Source organism: Nannospalax galili, unplaced genomic scaffold, assembly GCF_000622305.1.
Source record: "Nannospalax galili isolate Female #2095 unplaced genomic scaffold, S.galili_v1.0 scaffold18, whole genome shotgun sequence".
Classification (NCBI taxonomy): domain Eukaryota; kingdom Metazoa; phylum Chordata; class Mammalia; order Rodentia; family Spalacidae; genus Nannospalax; species Nannospalax galili.
In genome coordinates, this window is record NW_008346548.1 from 959506 (window position 1) to 984174 (window position 24669).

At 38.8% G+C, this 24669-nt stretch overlaps 1 protein-coding gene across 12 annotated transcripts in view; it reads right to left on the bottom strand.

The window, feature by feature from the left end:
- The window catches only part of Zbtb20 (zinc finger and BTB domain containing 20), an 843460-nt gene that overhangs the window by 166191 nt on the left and 652600 nt on the right, over positions 1-24669 (bottom strand). For all 12 annotated transcript variants that reach the window (XM_008842866.3, XM_029568249.1, XM_029568251.1 and 9 more), the window contains one exon: positions 6119-6158. The gene's annotated coding sequence lies outside the window, so the exon portion shown is untranslated. The remainder of the gene's footprint in view (positions 1-6118; positions 6159-24669) is intronic.

Consider the following 24669-nt stretch of genomic DNA (forward strand, 5'->3'; position numbering starts at 1 on the left):
TTTTTGCTTGTTCCCTTCCTTGTTCTAACTCTAGTAACTTTGAGACTCTGAAAAGCCCTTAGCATTGGAAAAGCCCCTGGATAACCACTCTGATACTGATTCTGACCCTAGGTGTATCCCCTAAGACAAGTGGGGGTTCTGTTTGTCCTCACTTCCTTTTCTTGCTTTCCAGGCCGTGGAGCTCCATGGCTTGTAAGAATGCATTTCTTCATCCCTAGTTTCCAAAAAGAAGCATTCTAGTCACCTCCTTGCTACATTCCCTTTCTACCCATAAGGATGAATCATTCTGTTGGCAAGAGAGCCCTTGGGCCATACTTTTGAATTAGGACCAACTGATTTATCAACTCTTCTTCCTTTCCTACTTAGACAAGTGAGAGTGACCTGGCAAAATGTTGTTCATATATGTAAAGTTTTTCTCTCTGGTGTTTTCCAAAGTTTACAGTGAAGGAAAGATAGTCAAGCAGCTTATTTTGTCTCTACCACTAAGATACATTTATAATATTTCTGTTATCAACTATTTTTCAAAAATTTATTAGCGTGTGTATGTGTGTGTCCATGCCACAGCATGTGTGTAGAAGTCAGAAGACAACTTTGTAGAGTTGCTTCTCTCCTTCCACCTTCATTCGGGTTCTGGAGATCCAGTTCCGGTATCCAAGTGTGCATGGCAAGCACCTTACCTGCTGAGCCATATCTCAGGCCCTTTTATCTTCCTTTGGAATAGGCTTAGATCTTGGGTGGAGAAGACCAGTGTTATTTAAGGACCATTCAAAGATCCCAACACTTTGGTATATGTCCTTGCTTCAGATACCTGTATCTTACTTTTCATTCTTTCTACATTTTAGCTATTTTTCAAGATTCAGCTGAATTACATTTTACATGAAAATTTCCAGCTCTCAAGACTCTAGTGAGAATGAAATCCTATAGTATTTCCTGGATTATAACATTTCATTTGGAACTTAGTCATTTACTGTCTTATGTGCATACAAGAAAATCCCCAAACAAACCCCAAACCAACCTCAACAGTTTAACTTCTTCTCCCAACTCAATTTTAAGTTCCTTTGGAACAAGTAAGGACAACGACTGTGTTTGTGTTTTAATTCCACTTAACATAATTTTTATAAAACATGGTAAATACCTAATAATATCTTTCAGGATGAATGTGGTTATGGGAGGTCTGTTGACCAGGCTTTGATTTTGAAGGCCCAAATTATAACTGATATGAGTAGGTAGATGGGTGGTTTCTGAAGAGGCTGTGCTAACAGCCCTTTCCAAAAAGCAAAGATTAATTCAGTATGGCAACGTGGGTCTGTAATCCCAGTACTATACAAGACCTTGTCAAGAGACAGAGAGAGGGAGAGAAGGCGAGAGGGACAGAAAGAGAATGTGGGAGCAAGAGAGCAAAGGAAGGAGGAAGGACAGGAGAAAAGGTGACTATGAGCACATCCCTGGGTTAACCCTATCCTGTGCTCTACTTTCACCTTATTAAAATACTCCTCCATTTTCTCTTATGGAAAATATGTGTAATTCATGGTCCAGTAGTTAGGAAGGATAAGGAAAACAAGCAGAGGGTGATAATCGTCCTGGCTGTGGCAGATTGGTCTGCAGGGTGTTTGGGTTCTCTGAATTAGTCAAAAGATTAAAAAATAGACACTCCTACCACAGGAGGGAAAAATGAAGAGGAAGGGTCTTGAAAATGGTGTCTGAGCAATGAAAGACACAGAAGATTTTAAAGATCACTGAATTTAATTTATTCAACCTAAATGCATAAAAGTACAGGTGGGGACATTATTTATGCAGGTATATGCAAATCACTTTATAAAATAGGCAAAGCCCTTCTGCTTTTTATAAGTTGCCAAGGTGGTTCCTGATATTTTAAAAGCTATGCACCTTTAATGTAATTTCCTTAGAGTTGGAATCCCTTGTAGAAATCACAGTCATTGTCAGAGCAGGTTTATTCCTCCCCGCCCCTCCTCTGGGACATTTACAAGGCTCTCATAACCATCACAAAAAGAGTGGTTTCCACAGAGATGTGACTGGAAAAATCCCTTGGAAATTGCTGAGGAACAAGTCACAGTGTTCAAAGCAGAGAACATAGGCTTTGAAAACATGAACCCATCTGACCTCTTGAATTGAGTACAGTGAATTCCTGAGCTCTGAAACATGGGGCCCGGCTGTGCATGCCATATTGGTGCTATAAGACTGGCAGTAGGTTGGCTGTGGCATGGTCTATTTCAAACTCCTTCACAGTGCCCAGTGTTGCATGTTCCCAGATGACATTTGGTTGGCAGAAGCTGGGCCTCCAAAGCTGGCAGTCTGGAATGCAGCCCACTGTGTTTTGACAAACACATAATTGACCATCTGATCACCAGCCTACATTTTACACTGAGGTCACTAGGGGATCTGGGCTTTCAATAGGTCTCTACTCCTCATCCTGCTCATCTTCTCAAACCTTTCTAGGAAGCAATATAGAGGCGACTTAAACACGCCCACACATAGCCTCCTGTTTGCAAAAGAGAACATGGAACGTGAGACACAAGCTGCTGAAATTTCCCTTTAAATTGTCCTGGCAGCCCAAAGTGAACAAGAGAAAAGCATACTTCTGGGGAACTCCACTTCAGAGAGAAGGAATGGATATACTGAATTGTTTCAACACCCTGCTGTGCATAAGCTGCCGTTCAGATCAATGGCTTGGGAAGTTTGCTTAGAAAAAGCAGCAATGGAAAAATGACAGGAAATCAGCACATTGACTTTAGGGAGCCATTATTAAGAATGGCTTCATTTGTCTTTCCATCAATTCTCTTTCCTCCTGTCTCATGCCCACTGTGGGCAGGAGACCCCTCCCCATTCCAAGACCAGTATACAGCAGCTCAGAGTGAAATTAGATTCCAACTGGGGTCTCCAGTGAAGTTCTTATAAAAATGGATTTGGCCTTAAATTTGGCCCCATATAAGGCAAGGATTATATGGTGGGCAAAGATATGCTGGGATTAGACAAACATTAATGCCTATGCCAACATTCCCTAATAGCCTCTCCTCTCCACTCCATCCACTGTGCAGCTCAGGCCCTTGATTTTTACCTTTGTTCTGATCACCACCCTATTCTCATTTGACCATGTCTACCATCATCAGAGTATTCTTTCTAAAACGTAATTTCTTTAAGTCTCATGCCTGGTTCTGGCTGCAACTTGATGCTTCCTCACTTATAAATGCTTTTGTTTCTGATGCTGAAACCTTCTCTTTTTCTTCTCTGATACCTACCTGGTAAGCCTCTATGCACTATTTTGACTGTAAACCAGCTTGAACCTCTCCACATGTGTGGGCCCTCTTTTCTCATGCCCCTCTATGCACCTAGTATATACCTGCATTCTTACAGCTGTCACACACCTTTCATCTTCCCTAGTCGATTGTGAGTTTTTCCCATTGCTGTGGGTCAAACCCAGGGTTGTACTCCTGCTCCAGTTCAGTGAGCATTACCCCAAGTGCTCTACCATGAACTATACCCGCAGCCTCAGACTATGAGATTCTTAATGAAAGGCAGCATTTCTCATTTATGTTGGAGTTCCCACAACCAGACACTGCAACAAGCTTTCTATAAATGTTTGTTGACTGAAAACTAAATAAAAGAGCTGTGCATGATAATTAATCAAAACTAAGCCAAGCAGTAGCAGTAGCTCTTATAAGCATGGTAGGAGACTATTAGCAAACTAATGAAGGTGGAAGATCCCAGCAGTAAGGCACTTTCTGATGGTTATCACAGGGCTGGTGTTTGGCTGGGGTGAGAGTAAGAGGGAGGGATGGATGCTGTGATGGAGGAATGTCTTTTTAGCAGAATTTTGATAAAGGAAGACATTATCACCCTTCTGATGCTTAATTTTTAATGCTCTAAGGCACTGTCCTGGAATTTATCTAAGTCTAAATTGCAGAGAAGCCTACTTCCCAAACAGGACTGGTTTATGCCACCTGCTTTATGGCAGCATGGCAGGCTATGGAAGTCTTCTTTCTATTTCTGCTGAAGAGTGAGGAGGTAGAAAACTCTTGGAGGATGTCTGGCTGTCTCTTCGGCTCCTATTCAAAGCTGGGTCAAATCCAGATTGGGACACTGGATGCAGTGCCTAGGAGAGAAGTTAAGCAGGCCGAGCTTTGCACCTGTCCAGAGGAGGTCACTGAAGAAGGCAAAGGCACTAGGGAGATAATGTTCTGGTCTATTCCCAAGAACTTTTCCTTTGCTTATGATGAGCCTCTAGGGCACCACCCCTGGAGACATCAGCTCTGTCCATGGGGCAGTTGAGGACAGAAGGATTGTCACTGGTCCTGTCACCCTCCTGGCATAAAGGCAAGATTTGTAATAAGCCAAGCGAGCATGAAGCCTGGCTCTGGGATAGGACAAGGTCATGGGTACTTGAATGGACTATCAACTGGCTATACAGTTCTTTTTCCAAGCCTTATCTCTGCTTAAAAAATAGTATTTTTTGAGAAGCTGCTCAACTGATCACTGATGTAGCACAGAATTAGTTTCACATTTTCCTATAAGCCAGAAACAGCATTTTAATTATGCTTTTTTTTTTTTCCTCAAAGTTCTCCCCCTTGATTTCAAATAGGTGATACAGGTCTGCTATACGGCTTGTGTCTGAGGCTTGGCCTAAGGCACTGATGTCATAATAGCTGAGCCAGGCCAGCAGCAGTGCATCATGCTGACTCATCCTGGTGATGTGAGGATTAATGCCTTGTCTAACACAGAGCTATTATGCGAACTGTTTTTACACAAAAGAACTGTTACAGAAATGATTTGCTAGTTAGAAGACTAGAAATATGCAGCGCTAGGTAACTAAGGGAAAGGACGCAAAGACACAGAGTGGCAACCACAAGCATGCACAATGACACCTTCTGAAGCATTAGCAGACCCACTATCAAGACTGAGAAGGGGAAATGGCAAGTCTTGGGGGCATGTGAGACCCACCCCTGTTGTATAAAAGCATTAAACACAGCACGTCTTTGGAGAGTCTAATCAATCTCTTTTCTATGTCAAATAAAATGTCACAGTCGACTTTAGCCTTAGCATCCTTTGGAGAATTCTGCTTTCCTAAATATATTTGCCTCTAGCTTCTAGGAATGTTGGTGGAAGCCAGACACAAGAAAAGAGCCACGGAAGTCTCTTTTGGCTCAGATCACTACAACACAAGAAATACCAGAGTGAGGAGTCAGTAAGGTCAGACATTATGTGAGTAAGGGACAGTGTGTACCACAGAGTGAGATTCAGCTAGAGGGAAGCTCGTGGTCATTCATCGTCTGAGGTGACTGCCACTCTCTGTAGGATTTCTTGGGTGGTGTCTCTTGTAGTGACATTGATTATTGGCTTCACAGCCCCGAAACCTCTTTTAAGCAGCTCTAAGTAATATTTATCTAAATCTGCTCCATGTAGCTTGATTTGGTCTTTAAATAATAAATGTTCTTGTTTTCATTTAAAATTAAGGATTTTTTTATTCCTTTTTCTTTTTTCCCAGGCCATTTCCTATATTTTCTGAAAAAGAATGGTACATTCTATAACATTCTATAAACCTGCTGGCACATGTGAAAGCTGGATTTCTTTCTTTTTTTTTCCTTAGACTTCATAATTTTGCACAAAATTTTAGCCTATTTACTTTTCAGTTTCATACTTCTTTAGTAAAAGGATATTATAAATTTCATCAATAAATGAAAGCTCTGATCTAAAAGCTAAAATTAAAAATGGTTGGGCCTAGGGATGGGTGAATAAATGAAAAATAAATAATTGCCCATTGATTGACAGTGGGAGCAAAAGCCCAATTGTTGCTGATATCTGGCTGAGGAATGCAAGCTTTAGTTCAGAAGAGCAGTGACTTTTGCAAATAGCAGCTGTGGCGAGGGAAAGGGCAGTCTTTTCAGAAGTGCAGTGGCTGGGCCTGCTGGTCTGTTCTGCTCCCTCATGGATGACAACTCACCATGACCACCAACAGTATTGGCTCCAAGCATGGAAAAAAACTCAAACATACTAACTATGTGCTAGAAACCACAACAAAGTCAACTAGAAAATATGCCACTCAGGGCCAAAATTTCATAAATCTGACACCATTTTTAAAGGTAAAGAAATCACTTTTACTTACATAAAAAGAGGGAACAGGCAACAGACTGGTGATCAAGGAACTGAAAATGAAAGAAAAAAAAAAGAATTAAACACATATTAAATGACAGAGTGAGGGGAAAAAAATCCTTAGATATTGATGGGACTGGCTGCTCCCAAAGGAACTCATTTTGTCACATTAGCCACAAAATAAAGACTATCAAGTCTCATGGGAATTTTCAAAAGGCGTGCCCTTGCTCTGATGGCCTACAACAGCATACTCTAGTACAAAGAGTGCCAAGACCTTTCCTGTTAATTTTTACCTCATCTCTACCATACAGAATTTTCTAGAGCCATGCTCCTGATCAATACAGTAACATTAGCCATACCTGCCTATTCTAATTTTTTAACTTTCATAAAGAAAACTAAATATTCAGGCCCTCAGTCCCACTAGCCTATTCCAAGTACTCAATAGCCATTTGTGGCTGCTGGCTGCTTTACTGCATGGCACAGAGAATGTTTCTATCACTGTTGGTGGGAATATTGTGACAGAGGGACTGAGATGAAAGCCTCTGTCTCCCCAAAACATCTCTAATGATGACACTTCCAGGTTTGGGGGAAGTTTACCTCAAGAGTTTCACATTCTATGTTTAAAAGTCTAATAATTCTCCTTTACAACCTTCAAATTACATGCCAAATAACCTGTTAGGACTGGAATGCCCACCACTGTTTTGATAGATTCTCTTGTAGGAGATTAAGTTAAGGTAACAAAATATCTACAAGCAATTAATAATCAAAGCAAGTCCTCCCACTTAGCTCCCTTAGAGCATAACAGATACTTAATATATGCTTGCTGAACTTTGACCCCCTGCCAGGATTATTTTAACCACTTTAGAGAAGGCCTCCCTCCAGAAATAGCAAAATAATCTTTATCAAAGGATACTGACTTGAAGGACTGAAACAGGTTAAAGCAGAAAACTAACTTCAAGAGACCTTACTTTCCAGAAAGTTTTCTAGACAAATGCACCATGAGATGCACCATTTAGAGATTTCTCTCAAGAAATGTTTTCCCCTGTACGGTCGACATGAGAACTGCTTGTGTACATACAGGTGTCAATGGCATCCCCTTGGGACAAGACAAGTTAAGGAGAAAATTTTGGGGAAAAATTCATTTAAAAATGCAAAAAAGGAAGAAAATTGGCCACATGTATCACGGTGTGCACTAAGACAAGACACATGGAGGGGCTCCCGTGCTTTCATTTTTTTTCCCCACAATATTGATGAGTTTAACAAAAATTTTAGGGAAAATAATTAGAATATGCATGAATTACTGTAAATACATACAAAATGGAAAAAACAAAATAAGAGCTGATTAGTCTTCAAAGCATTTGTGGTTTTGTAGCTTCACGTCTTCTCTGCCAGCTAAGGCTGACTACACTCTGCACGGGCACTGCTCCCTCTTTTCCCTCCTTTCTACCTCTTCACTCTTCCCTCCCCCACTTTTGGAGCAGCTTTCTTTCTCAATCTTTTTGGGGAAAGGAGAAAGTATTATTAGCGGTTTTCTATAAAATATGCTCAATTGCCATTTATCCACTGCTTGTTCTAAATGAAATAACTCAACAATGCATTCTGTTCTTCTGAAACTATTTCAGGTATTTCCACCCTTATAGCTAAGCAGGTAACTTTCCTATTTAAATTCCACAATTAGTTAAAATTAGATTTTTTTATATGATAGAAAGTATCACTGTAAATTGTACCGATTCACAAATAAAACTGAGGAATAATAAACTATCCTTCCTGACGTCAAACGTCACACAGGCTGCCAATGACAGGAAGCTAAGGTGGGGAGAACAATTACAGTACATGCTAACAGTTTAAGACAAATAAAGCTAAATTAAATTGAAGATTTTTTTTGGTATTATCGTTGTCCTCATATTAATGCAACACAATAAATGACACCAAATTTCAAACCAAGACTAAAAACTTAATTTCGTATTTCTTGTACAATTTATAAGTATGTCCTTCTTGATTGAACTGCAATCTGCTATGCAATTTTACAATATGTATTAATCAACAGATTTACTTTTGCCCAGTTGAAACTGTTATGTATTGAAACATGCCCTTTCTACTTTAGTGATATTCACCTTATATGTCTGTAAGTTACTTTTCTATAAAATGCAAAGAATTATGTAGAACAGTTTTGCATAGGATTTAAACAATTTGCATTGAACATGCCAGGTTCGACACACAAATATGTAGCAAAGGATATAAAATTGTAAAGGCCAAATAATTCAGGCCATTAAAAACCCAGCAGTGGGTGCACGAGTAGAGTGAGGGGCAGGAGGAGGGAGTTGTAGTCTTGGCTAATCTTAGTTTCACGATTCCAAAAGTGTCAGTCTCCAAGGACCTAAAAGCATTAATTGTAACTTAAAAGATGAGTTTGCTCTAATTCCAATTCACATAATGTTCTAGGGCAGTGGTTTTCAACATTTGGAGGTGATACAGATTCCTAGGAGAATCCCTTTCCCCAGAAAACCCAAAAACACCAAGTTTGAAGGAGCTTCGGGTCCCCTTGAAGGCCAGCTATGCTCCTTATGGCCTGGGGTGAGGAAAGAAAATTCTCTTTTAAATTGTCTCTAGGAAGTTTAAACAAACCATAAGCTGAAGCCAGGAGTAAAGAAAATACAAACTATCAGAGCTCTGAGTCAGTGAAGATGTAGAGTCACACAGGTGTCTTTAAGGTCCCCTAGACTTCTACCTCCCCAGTCCTTTATATAGATATTTTTCCATCCATTATTATTAGCATATATTAATTGTATAAAATAATGGGCTTGATCATAGTACTTTCATAATGTATATAATGTACTTTGATCAGTCAAAGTATGATTATAATTTCTTTTTAAAATACCCATAAGGCTGCCACTACAATGGGGTAGAGGATTATGGAGTAGAGAAATGATAAAATGAAAGTTTCTATTCACTGAGTACCTTCTGTGGTTTCAGGCATCTTGCTAAGTAGAGGCTTCTTTAATTCAGATATGGGCACACCCAGGAATGTGCAGGAGCAGCATGGGGTGCATGAAGCCACACATACTGAGTCATAGCTGTCTTCCTGGAGATCTGGTTTCCTCGTGAGTAAACGACGTAAACTGTTGTTTGCTCGTGTATTCATTTATCTACTAATGATTTCTTGGATGTTATAGAAGAAATGAAACAGATACTTGTCCTCACGTTCAGTTTAGTAAAACAATCATGACTATACAAAGGAGTAAAAAGCAAAACTTGTAGGTCTTTTGAGGGTGACACTCTAGAACTCCCTAAAATGTCTTGTTTGTGGTACACAGAGCAATGTACCAGTAGGCATCCTGACTCACTCTAACTTGAGGATTGCCTAAGTGCAAATTTGAAAAGCACTGGTAAAATGAATCATTTAATCCTCGGTATAAAAGGAAATAGTTCCTAAACAGTTACAGGTTATTAAAAGAAAAATGATTTCAGAAATTAGGAAACTTACCCCAAATCACATAGCTGCTGGCCTCTGAGTAAGTCTGTACCATTCCAAAGTCTATATATTGTTAATCACTAAATTATACTATGTTTAGGTGTTTCCCACTTTATGTTTCCCCTTGAAATTTGGGCTCATTCAGGATTATGCAGGCTGGTTTAAGCTTCTCTTTGGAAGGAGGCAGGTTTGGCTTCATTTGCATTTTAAATATTTCACAGTGGTAAGGGAAAGCTATTATTATACCCATTTTATGGTGAGGAAGCTGAGCCTCTTGCCAGTTGAGGTCCATGGCTGGGTTAAAAACAGAATCCTGGTTGTCAGTCTTTTATTCTTCTCAACTAACTCACAGCTCAGGCAGTGTTACTGGTCAAGGGCTTTTCTGAATATGGGAGTAACACTGGATGGTAAAGACTGACACAAACTTTGCTAAGAGGGAACAATAACAGTGCAGCAATAAAAAGAAAAAAATCAGTCATCATAACTCACTTGCAAAATTGGTTACTCTGAGGATTGTGACTAGAAAAGGGACTGCTTATTTATTGCAATTGAATCAGAAAATTAGAATGTGTCACAGCATTGATGATAGAGTTTAAGGTTCAGATGAACTGAAGTTCGACAGTCATCTGACTGAGGAGAGTAAAAGGTGTGACAACTGGGCAAGGATGACCTCAATAGACAGGTCTTTAATTTTACCAGATTTTTTCCCTTCAACTAGAAGTTAGAAGGCTTTGTATCTTTGTTTTCTATGGGTAGGGATAATATTTAAATATTCTTTTAGTGTTCTAGAAATACTGCATCCATTAATTCTTGTCAGAGTCATTCCAACCAGTAGGATGAAAAATTTTGCCTTAACTGATTTTGCCAATACCTTTTGACTTCCAGTATTTTCAAAGGCTGAGGCACTATTGGATTTCGAGATTCATATGTCTCTCAGAATACATGCCAGCTTCATAGACTCCTGTCAACTGATATTCCCTCTTTACTCTAGATATATGATTTCCTTTATCTGACAGGTTCAAGAAATTTTATGCTAGATTTAATGATGTTTAATGCACCCTGCATTTGGGGAGTTTTTAATTCTCTAGTTTTATTGTTTGTTTGTTTTTTGTTTTTAACCAGAGAAAAGATTTACAAATTAAAGTCAGATGGAAAGGTTATTCATATACACACACAGGACCTTTGCAATCTCCCATTAGGTCCTTTGCATTTCCTACAGACCCGTTTCCTGAAGTGTTTTCATTTCTTTTGGTCATTCAGAGAAGATTATAAATGCGACACATGGTCATGCACATGATCTGCTTTGCAAGACCATATTATTTTGGATCCATCTCGAGAAATCACAAAGATGCTATAATAACTTTGAACGATGTCTCCCTTCAAAAGTTTAGATGATGAAATAAGGTAATCGTCAATGAGGAGAGAAGCTGTAAAAACTGAAATTCAGTCACCAGACCTGGACTGTGTATGTGCCTTTGCCAAGATATAATTTAACACTCTACCCCACCAGACTCTTCCTGAACCTTCCAGTTCTTACAGGAACAGGGCCCTAGAAACAGAACAGGTCTCTCCCCATTTCTAGCCCCCACCAACTTACAGCTCCTAAAGCAGATCTGACAACCCTAGTATTGAGATTTTTAGGAATATTTTATAATCTAACTTTAAATAGTTTTTTTTTTTTTTTTTCTGTATATTCTCAGTTTCTGAAGTAGTAGCTTTACAGATTGTAAGTGACTGGGTGTTCGGACTTTTTCCTGATAGTAAATTGATATACTTTTCAGGAGTCTTAAAAGGTCTGACACTGTCATCATGTGGCCAATCACTTGGAGACTCTTGATTCCAATGCCTCTCCAGGTCCACCGTCAGAGAGACTGTGGTACAGAGACTGTGCCTACTGTAGGGCAAACTCACCCCAAGACTCCTCTGTATAGAAACACAGAAAATAAGGTGTTAGTAGTAGAGAGGGCTGTGGAATAAATATGGACAAAGTAGAGGTGGAAAGAAAGAGCCAGGTCAATGAGAACATAGCACTATCATGTAAATGGTCCCCTCAAATGGTTAAAAATACAAAAAGAAAAATTGTGACACTAAGGTTTCAAAAGATATAAAGTAATCAGGTACTTGGACACAATTCTCTGTTAGATATTAAGCCAGGAGGACAACATGGGCAAGGTCTGTGTTTTAGAGACTTAGAAACAGCTTTCTGTAATACAGATTGGAAAACGTTACTTTCGTCCTTGTCACTACCAACTATTTGCTTAAGAGCATCCAAGACCTTTCACAATCTGGCACCAACCCATCTCTCTGTTTTCTCCTCTACTGTTTCTTTATATACTGTGACAGACTATTATGTTCCTCCCTGCGCATGCCTGGGACATCTATGTCTCTGAGCCTTTGCTGACAGTTCACACTTGAATCTCCCAAACCTTGCAAAGTGTGTTAAACACAGTATGACACTCCAATGTTTGTTGCATAAATGTCATCTGTCTATTTTAGGAGACAAAGATGATAGAAAAAAGTGTTAAATCAGTAAATAAATAGCACTAGAGAGAGAGGTCAAGAAAAAGTTAATTTTAGTGCTTTTTAGGAGTGGAGGCAGATGAGCTTTAAGATTAGGAAAACTGATGCTCTTTATTCTTGGGTCTAGCCAATGCTATGAGTCAGTTACTTTTTTGGGAACAAGTTTAAACCTCAAGGTTAAATGAACACAAATGCTCTGTCCATCAGGATATAATGAAAAATATGTGGCTATTTCCACACCAGAACAGTAAAATTAAATATGCAGTGCCTTTCTCAGAAGCATCATATATGACAGAACTTTTAAAAATAGTCTCTTTTGCCACTTGAGTACAGAAGGAGCTATAGAAATAAAAGTAAATGTTTAGGAAGAGGGAGCTGAGTTGTGTCTTCAAAGTGTGTGTATCTTCATAGTTTTCTCACTCTAATAAGAGGCATTACAAGGAGCATAATGACTGGCATTTTTGTCCTCAGGCAAAATGATATTAAACAGTTCAGTGAGGAATTTAAGACCTAAAGATGAACACCCTAAATATGCAAGTTGTAAATAATCAAATAGATTGCTGAGAGCAGCTATGAAATTTCTTTCTTTACAACTATTTAAAAATAGGAAAGATCCTCATCTATTTTGTATGGAATAAATGCAGGTCTGCCTCCAGCCAGCAGGACAGATGTAATAACCGTTTTTAGTTCTACTTGGCTTTATATGATAACAAAATCCTACAAAATGATGACCCTAAAATTATACAGCATCACAATATAGTTTAATAAAATATTTTCTAATGTTAAAAGAGGATTAGATAATACAGATAGAAAGATGTTAAAATCAAAATAGTATATGGTGCTTAAGTATTGATTCAATTCAAGTGCACACGACACAAATAAATTGAGGAAAACTATACTAAAATCTACTACAGCTTTAGCATAATGGTTAGCTATAGAAAAATCACATCAAATAATTGATTATGTCTAAGAAGTTTAGCTATTTCATAAATCTTACATTGAATATGCATATTAACTCAATTTCCAATTAAAGGTGAGAAACACAATATAAAAAAAGTCCAGAGTACAGTATAAAAATTCTCTATTATTATTCCCAAGACTATCTTCAAAGACATCAGGAGAACCAGTGAACAACTCCTGTAAATGACTGAAATGGGACCCATATGATTAAGAATTCACAGGCACTGACAGGCTGTGAGAAGCTCTAAGAGGGTGGCAGTCACCGGCTTTCTTGCCTATTTACCTTGCAGTTTTGAAGTTCAGCAGAAATGTCCATTACACATAGAACAGGGTCAGAGGAATACTTCCAATGACCTTGTCTGAACCAAATTCAGTTAAAGCAGTTTACCACATTTCTTAAATAGAAGATGAGCCCATTCTATCTATGGCCCAGATTTGGATTGGATCATTGAACTATTGCCCAACTCTTAGAAGCAAAGCGCTAACATAGCAAAGGCTCCAGGAAGGTCAAAATACACACACATAAGAAATTGGCAGTACATTACTATAGAAGAAAGCTATTTCTAAAGATGGACTTTGGCTATTAAAACCTTTGAGTATTATTCAACTTTTGTTAGGAACACAAGAACACAGGAAAACACACACACACACACACACACATACACACACACACACACACACACACACACACACACACACACACACACCCCACAATGACAATTCCAATAAAACGTGTAAAGACACAGTTAAAAAAGAGAGGGAGGGAAATGTTATTTTATTGCAATCCATTATTTTCATAAGAACCACCAATCAAAGAGACACACTATGCCAATTTCTTCACAGCTGACTTGTTACAGGAGACTGTTCTAGTCTTCACTAATGACTTCTTGAGGTTGGTTATTACTGTGATCAGGAGTTGGGAGGATAGAGGTCTAAGACCTTTCAAAAGAAACATTTTGTTCAGTATCACTACAGATAGTAAAGTCAGCATTAAGCTAACTTTGACAACCTAAGTAGGATAATGGTTGGAGCAGGTAGCCATTTCAAATCACCAGAATGAACAGAATGGTAAAGGTGTCAAGCTAACCAACAACCCGAAGTTTGAAAAGCTATGGCATGATATGCTTAATGTAGGTTGTTAGGATTCATAAGGCTTGCTCCCTGCCTCTCTAGCTCCATCTTTTCTTATTTTCACATCCATATTCCAGTCACTAAGCAAATGAGGAAAAAGTACCAAATGTGACTGGGATTGTTCCTTTGGGGACATTCTCAGTCAACTCTCTAGCCTCACAATCCCAATTTCTTCTCAGTTTTCTAAAAATGTATTAATTTAATTGTTTTAATACTTCCTCTTTGGGGAATTTGCATTTTCTTAACTGTCTTTACAAGATCCAGATTTAGATTTTTTCATAGGTAATAAGGGAGGTATTTAGTAGGTGTAGGTGTGTGTGTGTGTGTGTGTGTGTGTGTGTGTGTGTGTGTGGTGATGGTACTGGGCCCTTTCTTGTACTCTTCAGGATTTCAAGTTGTCATCTGCTTCTTCACCTTAAACAGCCAATTTTGCTTATAGCTTAATTTTAATTAGACAGATAGGCATACTACACACATACACACACACACACACACACACACACACACTTTTCCTCTAAAAATTATAAAAATTTTGGGATATTCTGTTCATACAGTCTATTAATAAAGTCTTGTTCTTAGTAATGTTAGAACAATTTATATGGAAACAGAAAACACAAATGATTTGCACTGAAGGTTCATTCACATACTCATCACCAGTGTTTTCTTTATACTTACTCTCCATTGCTTCCTATCTCTTTGTTTAACATAACCTCAAGGAAACTATACAGTATCTTCCATCCTAGGAAAACTTGGCTTCAGATATCTCCTTGTAAATATCAGAATTCTTTTGGTCACCTATTAAGGATGCAGGAGTTGAGAACATTTTTCTGTCTGCTCTTTAGTCTTCCAGTTCCTGTAAGGATTAGACTGTAAGCAACCTAGTAGGACTCCTTCAGACCATACCAGGGCTCAGCTGATCTCAGCTGGCAGGGAACCTGCATCAGTCTGTGAAACATAATTATGAAAATATAAAGGTTTCATCCATATTTTCAGGAAGAAATTTTGTTGCTTCCAAGATGAGACTTACAAAATAAGGCACATTAGAAGAAGCTAAAAGATATGATTTTTTAAAAGGGTTGGCAGAGGCCACTTCCAAAACATACTATTCTGCCAGGGCTGTCTCAAACTCTGGATTAATTTTCAGCATCCAACAGTGGCCTGCACCAAACCCTTCAAGGGAACTTCATTTGTTCCTTGAATGAAGCCCAAAAGACTCACTATACAAAAGGTTTCTTTCTTGTCTCCAGTCAATCTGTGCCCCAGTTTGAAGGATCCCCACTTTCCTTTAATCTGGTGAGTCTGCATATGCATGGCTCCTCCTGCCTGATTTGATCCAGAGGAAGTGACCCAACCACAATTGCACAGATCTATTTACCCCCATACTGAGCACCTTTTTCTCTCATTTCACACATCCACTCAATACTTTAAATGACCAAGCAGCAGTGAGATTGTGTGATTTTTACCCTGTCAGTAAGCAAAGCAAGGTTCTGGGAAGGGCAAAGGTATATCTGCCCTAATTCAAAACAGTAGAGAAACCCTAAAACCTCATCAAATAGCATTTTTAGCTGAAGGTGAAGAAAAAGTTGAAAACCCTCTAATGAAACCCTTTCATGTCACTCATTCAAATTCTTGCAGTGCCCATTTAAAGTGCCAAATAATAAATACCAAGGTAAAGAAGTTTGACTGATAGTGAGAACATTGAAAAGGTATCGCATTTTATTGGAAAACAAAATTTTAAAAAAGCCATGGCTTCCTTCCCTATTCTTGAACAGTGTCAAGAGAAAGGGCTAAGCATGGTGACATAACTCATCTTTTTTTTTTTTTCCATTTCAAGGAGTAGACTCAAGTTTTGTTCAGATTTAGTTTTGCTAACACAAATGCTTTGAAAACTCTTATGATCACTGTTTTCTAACTTTTCAAACAAGAAGAAAAAAGTGAACATGATGATGGTGGATGACTTAATGGAATCAGCTTGTCAATGTGATAGAACCGAAAAAGCTTTTACAGAATATGTCCACATACTTAAAAAACACCTTTAACATAATGTATAGAGGGTAGAGTGTTTTTTATCATGGTGAAAGAAACAAATATCACTAATTTAGACAGTAAATGTAAGGTTCTGCTAGAAACCTCCAGGGATAAATCATAGAAATGCATTGTGGCTAGACAAATGGAACCAGGTAAGTTCTAGGTCTTCATAGATGCTTTTGAAAGAGTCATCAGATTTTTAAATCTGTCATTTCTGTAAGTGACAAGAAAAATTCTATGCTATTTCTGTCAGTACATGGCTTCAGAGTTACAAAAATTTAGACATAAATAGACAAGAAAATGACCTGTTCTGAATGTCCTACCTCAGGCAGACTATCAGATCTCTCCCATTCTTTACAATGGTTCACTTTAGCAACACTGGGCAGAGACATGCAAATGCTGTGTTGACTTTCAACTTCTCTTTCCTCTGAAAAATTATTTATGTGCATACTATTAAATATCCACAAATTCTATAATTCTTATCATGGTGTACATAGTGTCAAAGAAAACAATCTAATATTTAAACTTCTTGTTTTAGAATCAAAGGCCTTATAAAAGATCTAAAACCCATTGACTGTGCTCCTTGTACTTCCTCAGGTATGGCTGCCAAACGGAGTGCTGGGTGGGAGAAACTGGTACAAGAGGCGCAAGGTCTAGCAAGCCAGTTAACTCTTATTCACACTGGTCAGAAATTTCACATCTGACAGTTAACTTAAGATCTCATGTCTGTGTTTCCAGGCTTTGGCTAAAATTGCCTCACTGGTCCTTCTTGTAACAAGTGGGTTGTACTGTGATTTCAAAGACCCTCTTGCCCACTAGAAGTTTTCAGGGTCTTTGATCCTAAGCCTTTTCCACAGTCTGTAAGGCCCAATGCAGTATACCTCTCACTACTTTTCTGGATTCATTTCCCATCACTTTCATACAAAATTAGTCCAGCTGACAATAAAATATGAATACAGACAGAATAAGGAATGTGAATGGAGTTTTAAAATACATTTAAAAATTAGTGCCTTTATGCTTTGGTTAAACACAACTTCAGAACTGAGCACACTTTGGCTTCTCAACTTGCTTTGAGACTTGGCTATAGATGAAAGAGACTATGAAAAAGTAATTTTACATGGGACCGTGCATCCTATTCATTAGTTCAACAGCTATTTTTCTCAGATCTATTACTAGTTATTCTGCCGCTCCGGTTCCATTCCTGCCCTTAAGGATCTTCCACTCTATGTTTTGGAGAGTGTTACGCTTCCATTTTCATTTATTAATCCACTTCAGACAAACTCTGGTGAATATAACACCCAAGCAAACCCTCCTCATCATCCTTATTTGCTCTTTTCCCTGGAACAACCATTAAGCCTTTATGGATGACTTGACTCTCTGTGGCCTACATTATCAACTCAGCTAATGTGTCCCATTCCCAATTATCTTTATTATAAAGTATACTGATAAATTTTTAAGCTTTTGAAATGAATCTTCATAATCTAGTCTGAAACACCATTTCTTCTTCCTTTTTAAAACAACTAATAGAGCTGAGTTCCTAAGAAGCACACCTCAAATTATAGGCAAATTTTAAGTACCTGGTCTCTCTAATACTCTCCACTCTCCCAGATAGACACAGTTGAGTATTCACTAGAGGACCGTAATCTTACTCAGGTAATCTGGATCTCAGAGAGGATTTAATGAAGTACACATTCCTACACTCCTTTACAAGGAGGTACCACCTTCATTATATTTTAGTGTTTTCTGAACCTGGCCACAGAGGCAAATGATAAGCATGCTGCTATGAACAATAACTTTCCCACAACTTGTTAAATGAGTTTTTCTTCTCACATGCTTTATTGACAACAATAGGAGAATTTTAACACAAGTAAAGAGTATCCCTGTTCCCTCTAGTTGCTTTTCAGACATTTTCATCTTATATAAACAGTGGTGATAGAATTATAAATTTCATTATTCCTCCTCCATGTTAATACTCTTATTATCTTGCATAAATAGGAGTGAACAAATACGTACATGACACCAATCAATCCCTTTTTTAAAAAATGCAGTTTTCATATTTCTAAACAGTGGAAGAGGAATTCAATGAATTCAACATGTAGTTTACCTGTTTATTTTTTGAATGTTAATGAAGTAAAACTAAATTATTTCTTAAGCTCTTTCAAACTTACATCAGCCATTAACACTGTCCATGCCAGCATGGGGAGATTGTGGCAATGGTTCTAAGTCTCCTAGGTCAATGGGTACACAGCATGACAGCCTGGGCAGCATGTTAATATACTGGCCAGATTTCCATATGTAGGGCAGGTAGGAAACATTTGCTAGCACTGAGAAGAGGCTATCTGAGGGCATTAGGTGAACAGAATAACAAAGTTAAACTAAAAGTGGTCTGAAGAGACTAAGAAAAAGGGACGCTACCACCTCTTCCGTCTTCTCATTGGACTCCCTTCTTTCCCAGTGTTCTTTCTCTTTCCATCTTCCATCGCTTCCTACTCTTTGTCTTCTGTTAGATTGTTTCTCCTACCTCTTTAACAAGAAGTGGGAAGAACTTAAGAGGACACAGACAAAAAGAAGGGAATTTAGAGACATGATAATATACTGCATGCACACACGCACATATACATATATAACCTATATTTGATTGATGAAGAAGGAGAAACTGGGACTTTTGAGATTTAAAAAATTCATAGTATGTCTGGTCATATTAATCTCCAGACCAGCTGGGTTTTTTAGCATTGCTGGAAACAGCTATAACAGGATCAAGAGAAAGAAAGAAAAAAAAAAAACAGGGAAAAATGGAATTCTATAAGGATTCATGTTTGCAAGGAAAGATTTCTTTAGAATTGCTTATATTGAAATTTCCCCAAAGCTAGTTTTTGAATTTATATATAGACAGCACCAAGAGAAGAAGTTTCAGAATTCTCACAGGGTTTAGGAGACTATTAAACCCTGCACATTATGTTCTTCTCAGTCCACTCAAGCAAGTAAAGGATAAGTAGAGCATGGTATCTCACAGTGAATAACATGGTTGGCTACTTTGGTAGGATGACATATGGAGACAGAGCCCATAGGGACAGAGCTGCCCTTACAAATACATAGAGGGATGCACAGTTTCATCAGTGTACAGGCCACAAGAGATTACTTGTACAGTGTCATCTGCAAAGTGACTAAAGGTATTCTTTAAGCCCTAACTCTTATCACGTCTTTTTTTTTTTTGGCATAAATTTAATATTCTATGGGTTTGGTGGTATGTGCTCTAATCCTAGCACTAGAGACATGAATCTAGGAAGATTGTTTCAGGTAAGTCTGAACAGCTTAGTGAGATTCTGTTTCAAAACACCACAGAACGTAAATCAATACTAAGCTTATGGGACTATTTTACCTGGACTCCAGGTGAGGGAAGGTTGCTGAGACTTTGACAAAACCAGTACTTAAAGGTAGGAGGAGGCAAGGTGAAAGAGGAAGCACAGAAAGAGAGAGTGGAGGGTATCATCATACTTTTGGAACTTGAGGCAAAAATAACATTTTCCCCACATCAAGATGATCACTGCTGCCCCATGGCAGGTTCCTATTTTTCTACTTTTACATATACAGACAGTGCTCTTTCCTTGAAGACTAATATTCTGTGATAACAGTGGCCAACATGGCTGATGCTAAAATTTACATCATGAATGTCTCCCCAAAGACCATGTGCTGAAGACTTGGTCCCTAACTTGTGGTGCTTTTCGGGGGAGAGTGGCAAAAGTTTCAAGAAATGTAGTAGTAGAAAGAAGCCTGGACGTGGCAGATATGCACTTCAAGGAGATACTGAGAATCTGGCCCCACCTTTTTTTCTTTCTCTGTACTCAGTCCTGAGGTGAATGGGCTTCCTCCACCACAATCTCCCACTATCTTCCACTGTACCTCTGTGTGTGTGTGTGTGTGTGTGTGTGTGTGTGTGTGTACATAGTGCCTCCACAGGCCCAAAGCAACAGGCCAGTGGTTTATGAGCTGAAGCCTCCAAAACTATGAGTCAAAATAAATCTTTCTTATTTTCAAACCAGATTGTCTCAGGTGGTTTGTCATAGTAAGGCATAAGTGAGTAACAGCTGAATTAAAATAGTGGCACACAGGAAGAAACCCTGAGTACCAGGCTATGTTTCTTATGTTCTATGCCCTCCAACATGTTCAGTCCACTTTCTGTGGTTTCTCTGAGAATTGTAGTAAATATATGTGTGGTTGGGACAGCCCTCTTTACTAGGACATATTTGGCTTCAGAAAATAAGAATTCTACCTGCTCACTATGGCTTTTGGTCTCTGTGGTTTTTCTTTTTCTCTTAGACTATTAATCTTCAGTAACACTGTTTGGGAAGGTTATGGAACCTTTAGGAGGTGGAAATCTCAGAGGTGGCTCTGAGATTTTATAGCCTGGTCCTACTTCCTAATCACTCTCTCCTCTCTCTGCTTCCTGTGTGCTGATGAGATGCGATCTACCTCCTGACTGCCAGGCTGGCCTCAATGCTCCTGCTGCCAGGCCTGGCCTGCCACGATGAACTGCATACTCTCTGGAACTGTAAGCCAAAGTAAACTCTTCCCTAACTTGCTTTTAGTCGTGGTATTTTATCACAGCAACAGAAAAGTAACTAACACAAATGGTTTCCAGCTTGAAATGGGAATCAGAACTACTCTGCAAGTCTTTATTCCTTCCTCCTCAGTTTCTACTTCATTCTCCTGGTTTAATTCCTTATAATGGACCTGTTACCTGCCCTTCACTTCCAGCAGTGAGTGAGCTTTGCCTCCTTTCATACTAGGGAAGCAGAGGCCATCAAAGGACATTTCTCATCACTTTGCATGTGACACTGAACTCATCCCTAATGTTAGAATCACTGATGATTCTAGGATCTTATTGGACCAGTTACTCCTTTTGTATTTTCATTTTTTCTATGGCTGCCAACATGGTTTAGCTGTTTCAGCTTAAGCAGCCAACAAGGACAACAATCATAAGAAAATAAGTGAGACACCTTTTTCTGTGGACATGGCACTCCTCAGTGCCAACAAGCTTCCTAACTTCCATTTACTTCTCAGCCCATTAAAAGCTGATTTCTCTAGCTGTGTTTCTAATTAAATTGCCTTTGCCAACTTCTCCAATTTTTTTAGAAGCAAAAACATAGCTTTTTTTTCAATGGTGGGTCTATGTAACCACTAAGGCCACTACATACAGAGCTTTATTCCTTGGTTTCTTGCTCCCTGACATTTTAGGACCAGTCTTCTCTGCTTTTAGCTTGAGAATGTATTCCAGGAAAGTCCACTTGTTTCTGAACATGCTCCCCTTCACCTTCAGTTAAGCTGTGCTCTATGTGAAGGTCCATCTTCTCAGAAACTACGTATCTTGTCTGGACAGGTGTACATCTTCAGTGACATTTCAGTGATGTACGTGTTATATTAATGTTTGCATTTATTATTGGCTATAACCTTCCACCTCCCTGTGCCACGTGCCTTTCCTATACTTTGTTAAATTGTTCTTCAGAATTAAGCCCTAGAATGGACAGTTATAAACTGGCAGATAATCTGTCTACCTTTGATCAGTTTCTTGATGAGCTGAGATGGAGTTGGCCATGCCACTGTTCTCAGTGGGGTCCTTCACAGACAAAGACATGGTGGTGAGCCTTTCTGAACCCTAAGCAGACTCAAGGCTGTGGCTGTGATGAGCATCAAAACCCGAGCTGCTTAAGGTTCATTCTTCACTACCATTGCTTCTTTCTAAAGTCAAATTCACTGACGTATAATTTATACTCAACAGAGTTTGTCCTTTTTATACTTTACCATTCAATAAGTTTTGACTTCTGGGATGGTTAATCTTTATTCTCAATTTGACAGAACTTAGAATCACCTAGGAGATAACCCTCTGGGCATGTTTTTGAGGATGTTCCCAGGGAGGTTTAACCGAGTAGAGAAGACTCTCCTTCAACACGGGAGGCCCTATCTTATGGGCTGGGGTCCTAGCCTAAATGAAAAGGAGAAAGCTAGCTGAGACTAGCATTTCTCCCTATCTGCTTCCTGACTATGGACACAACATCAATAGTTGCTTGAACTGCTTTTGCCTCTTTACTTTCCAGGCTATGATGGACCGTCAAACTGCCAGCCAAAATAAACTCTTCCTTAAGTTTCTTTTTTCAGATATTTTGTCACAGCAACAGGAAAGGTAATATAGCTCCCATGTTAGTTCTCTGATGTCTTTAAATAAAGCCTACAATAAAGCCATTTGTTTCACATGCAAATTCGTTAGGAATCTCTCAAGTTTTTCCTACAAAACTCACATAACAGTTCATGCTATTTAATATCACCATATCAATTTCCATATAGACTCATAAAACAAAGTTTTACTTTGAGAATTGGATGTTTAAGTTATGCCCTCCTCAAATTCATAAATGGAAGTTCTATACCCCCAGTACTTCAGAATCTAACTCTATTTGAGAATACAGTCACTGAGGATGTAACTAATTGAGATGAGGTTTCACTAGAATAGACAGTGAGACTAGAGTGAGACCCTCATTTTATATGACAGATGTCCTGATTAAAAGGGAAGTTTGGGCAATGATACACAAAGGGAGAATGCCAAGTGAAGATGAAAGCAGAGATTGGGTGATAGTTCTACAAGTGGAAGCATACCAAAGACGACCAGAAAATCACCAGAAGCTGGCTAGAAGCCAGGGAACAGATTATCTCACAGACTTCACAACAAAACAACACTGCTGACACCTTAGTCTAGCAAATTTGCCTTAGAAAATTAATATACTCAGTTAAAAAAAAAAAAAAAAACTTCTCAAGCTGATTGGAATACCCATAAGTTCCTTCATTCGATAAATACCTACCAAGTGCCTACTGTGTACTAGGCACTGCTCTAGGATGCTGAATGCATGACCAAGAGCTTTGCCATCTTACTGTACGTGTGGTTCAGAATAAACGAGCAACCTGGGGGAATGCCCACCACTTAATCAGTCAGTAAACATTTCCTGAAGAGCTGCTATGTGTTACACACTACTCTAGGCCCAGAGGACAAAAGTGTTGACAGATCAAGTTTTCTGTCTTCTAGGGGCTTAAATTCTACAAGAGGAAACAGAAATTAAATAAAAACACTTGTAAATAAGTCATGTAACTTTACTCTGCATCTCACACAGGCAATAATAAACCTTATCCTGTAAACCCGTTAACTCTTGGAAAGTGTTCAGGACATTAGCAATACTTAAGAATATTCCTAAATCTCACACTCTATTATTTCTCTTACATTCTTGCTATCTTTGAATAAGTCTGAAATAGTCTTAAGATTAGTGAACTTCAACTATTCTCTAGAGTTTCTGACTAAATATAGTTTTAGGGGTTTCACTGATCTTAGGGAGCAAATATGCTACTCCAGAGTCTAAATTAATGACCAGCTCAGGGAATCTCTAAGTGAGGGTAGAGTAACTCAGAGTCATTTGCATAGGCTAGACGTGCTTAGGCAGGACACCTCAAAAGCTGGGTTTCTCCATTATTCAGTGAGCCAGTCAGTACGTATTAAGCAATTCCTATGTGCTGAAGGTGATAGAATTGTATACAGGCAGACTAGATGCTGGTCCTCAGTACATTTATATTCTATGGGGAAAACCTGAACAAGAAATCTCACAGTTGTTACCCTTATTACCATGAGGAAGAAGCACATGAAAACCGTGTGGTAAGACTATGGAAAGGATGGTAGGACAACACCTGGGTTGAGGGACTTGCCCATGAAGGGTTTCTGAGGAGGGTTCCATGAGGAAGTGGGGCTGGGGTGTTCATTATTTATTCAAGCTAAGCTCATGAAATCTTAGGTTTCTTTTCTTTCTCATCTCCTTTCACCTCCCCCTATTTCAACTACTTGAAAGCATTCTTCAAATATTCTAAAAGCACCAAAACTAATCAGAGGAGAAGGACTCTCCAAAGGAAAGGGACCAAAAATAGAAGATGGTGGGGAACCCTAATCTTACCACTTGTTTTGAAAAGTCCCCCAAATGATTAAAACACATTATAAACTAAAACATATGAATTAATCACATGCCAAGTCTCATTTTAAACCCGAAGTCATTTTGAGGTTCACAAACTAAAAGATTCTTCAAATATGAACTTGTGTTTTTCTTTCCTTGCCCTTGTTGGCTGGAAGCATTTGCCATTAGACTGTTTGGAGAGAAAGAGATCTGGCTGATTAGAAACATGGAGTACACATCTCCCAGAATTTAAATTTTTTCATTTATTACTTTTATGTTATGTGTATGAATGCATCGCCTACATGCAAGTAAGTGCACCAGTGTCATACGTTGCCCATGGAGGTCAGAAGAAGGTGTTGGATTCCACTGGAACTAGAGTTATAGATGGTTGTTAGCTGCCATGTGGATGTTGGGAATCGAAACCGGGTCCTCTGCATGAGTAGCTAGTGCTCTTAACTGCTGAGACATCTCTCTTGC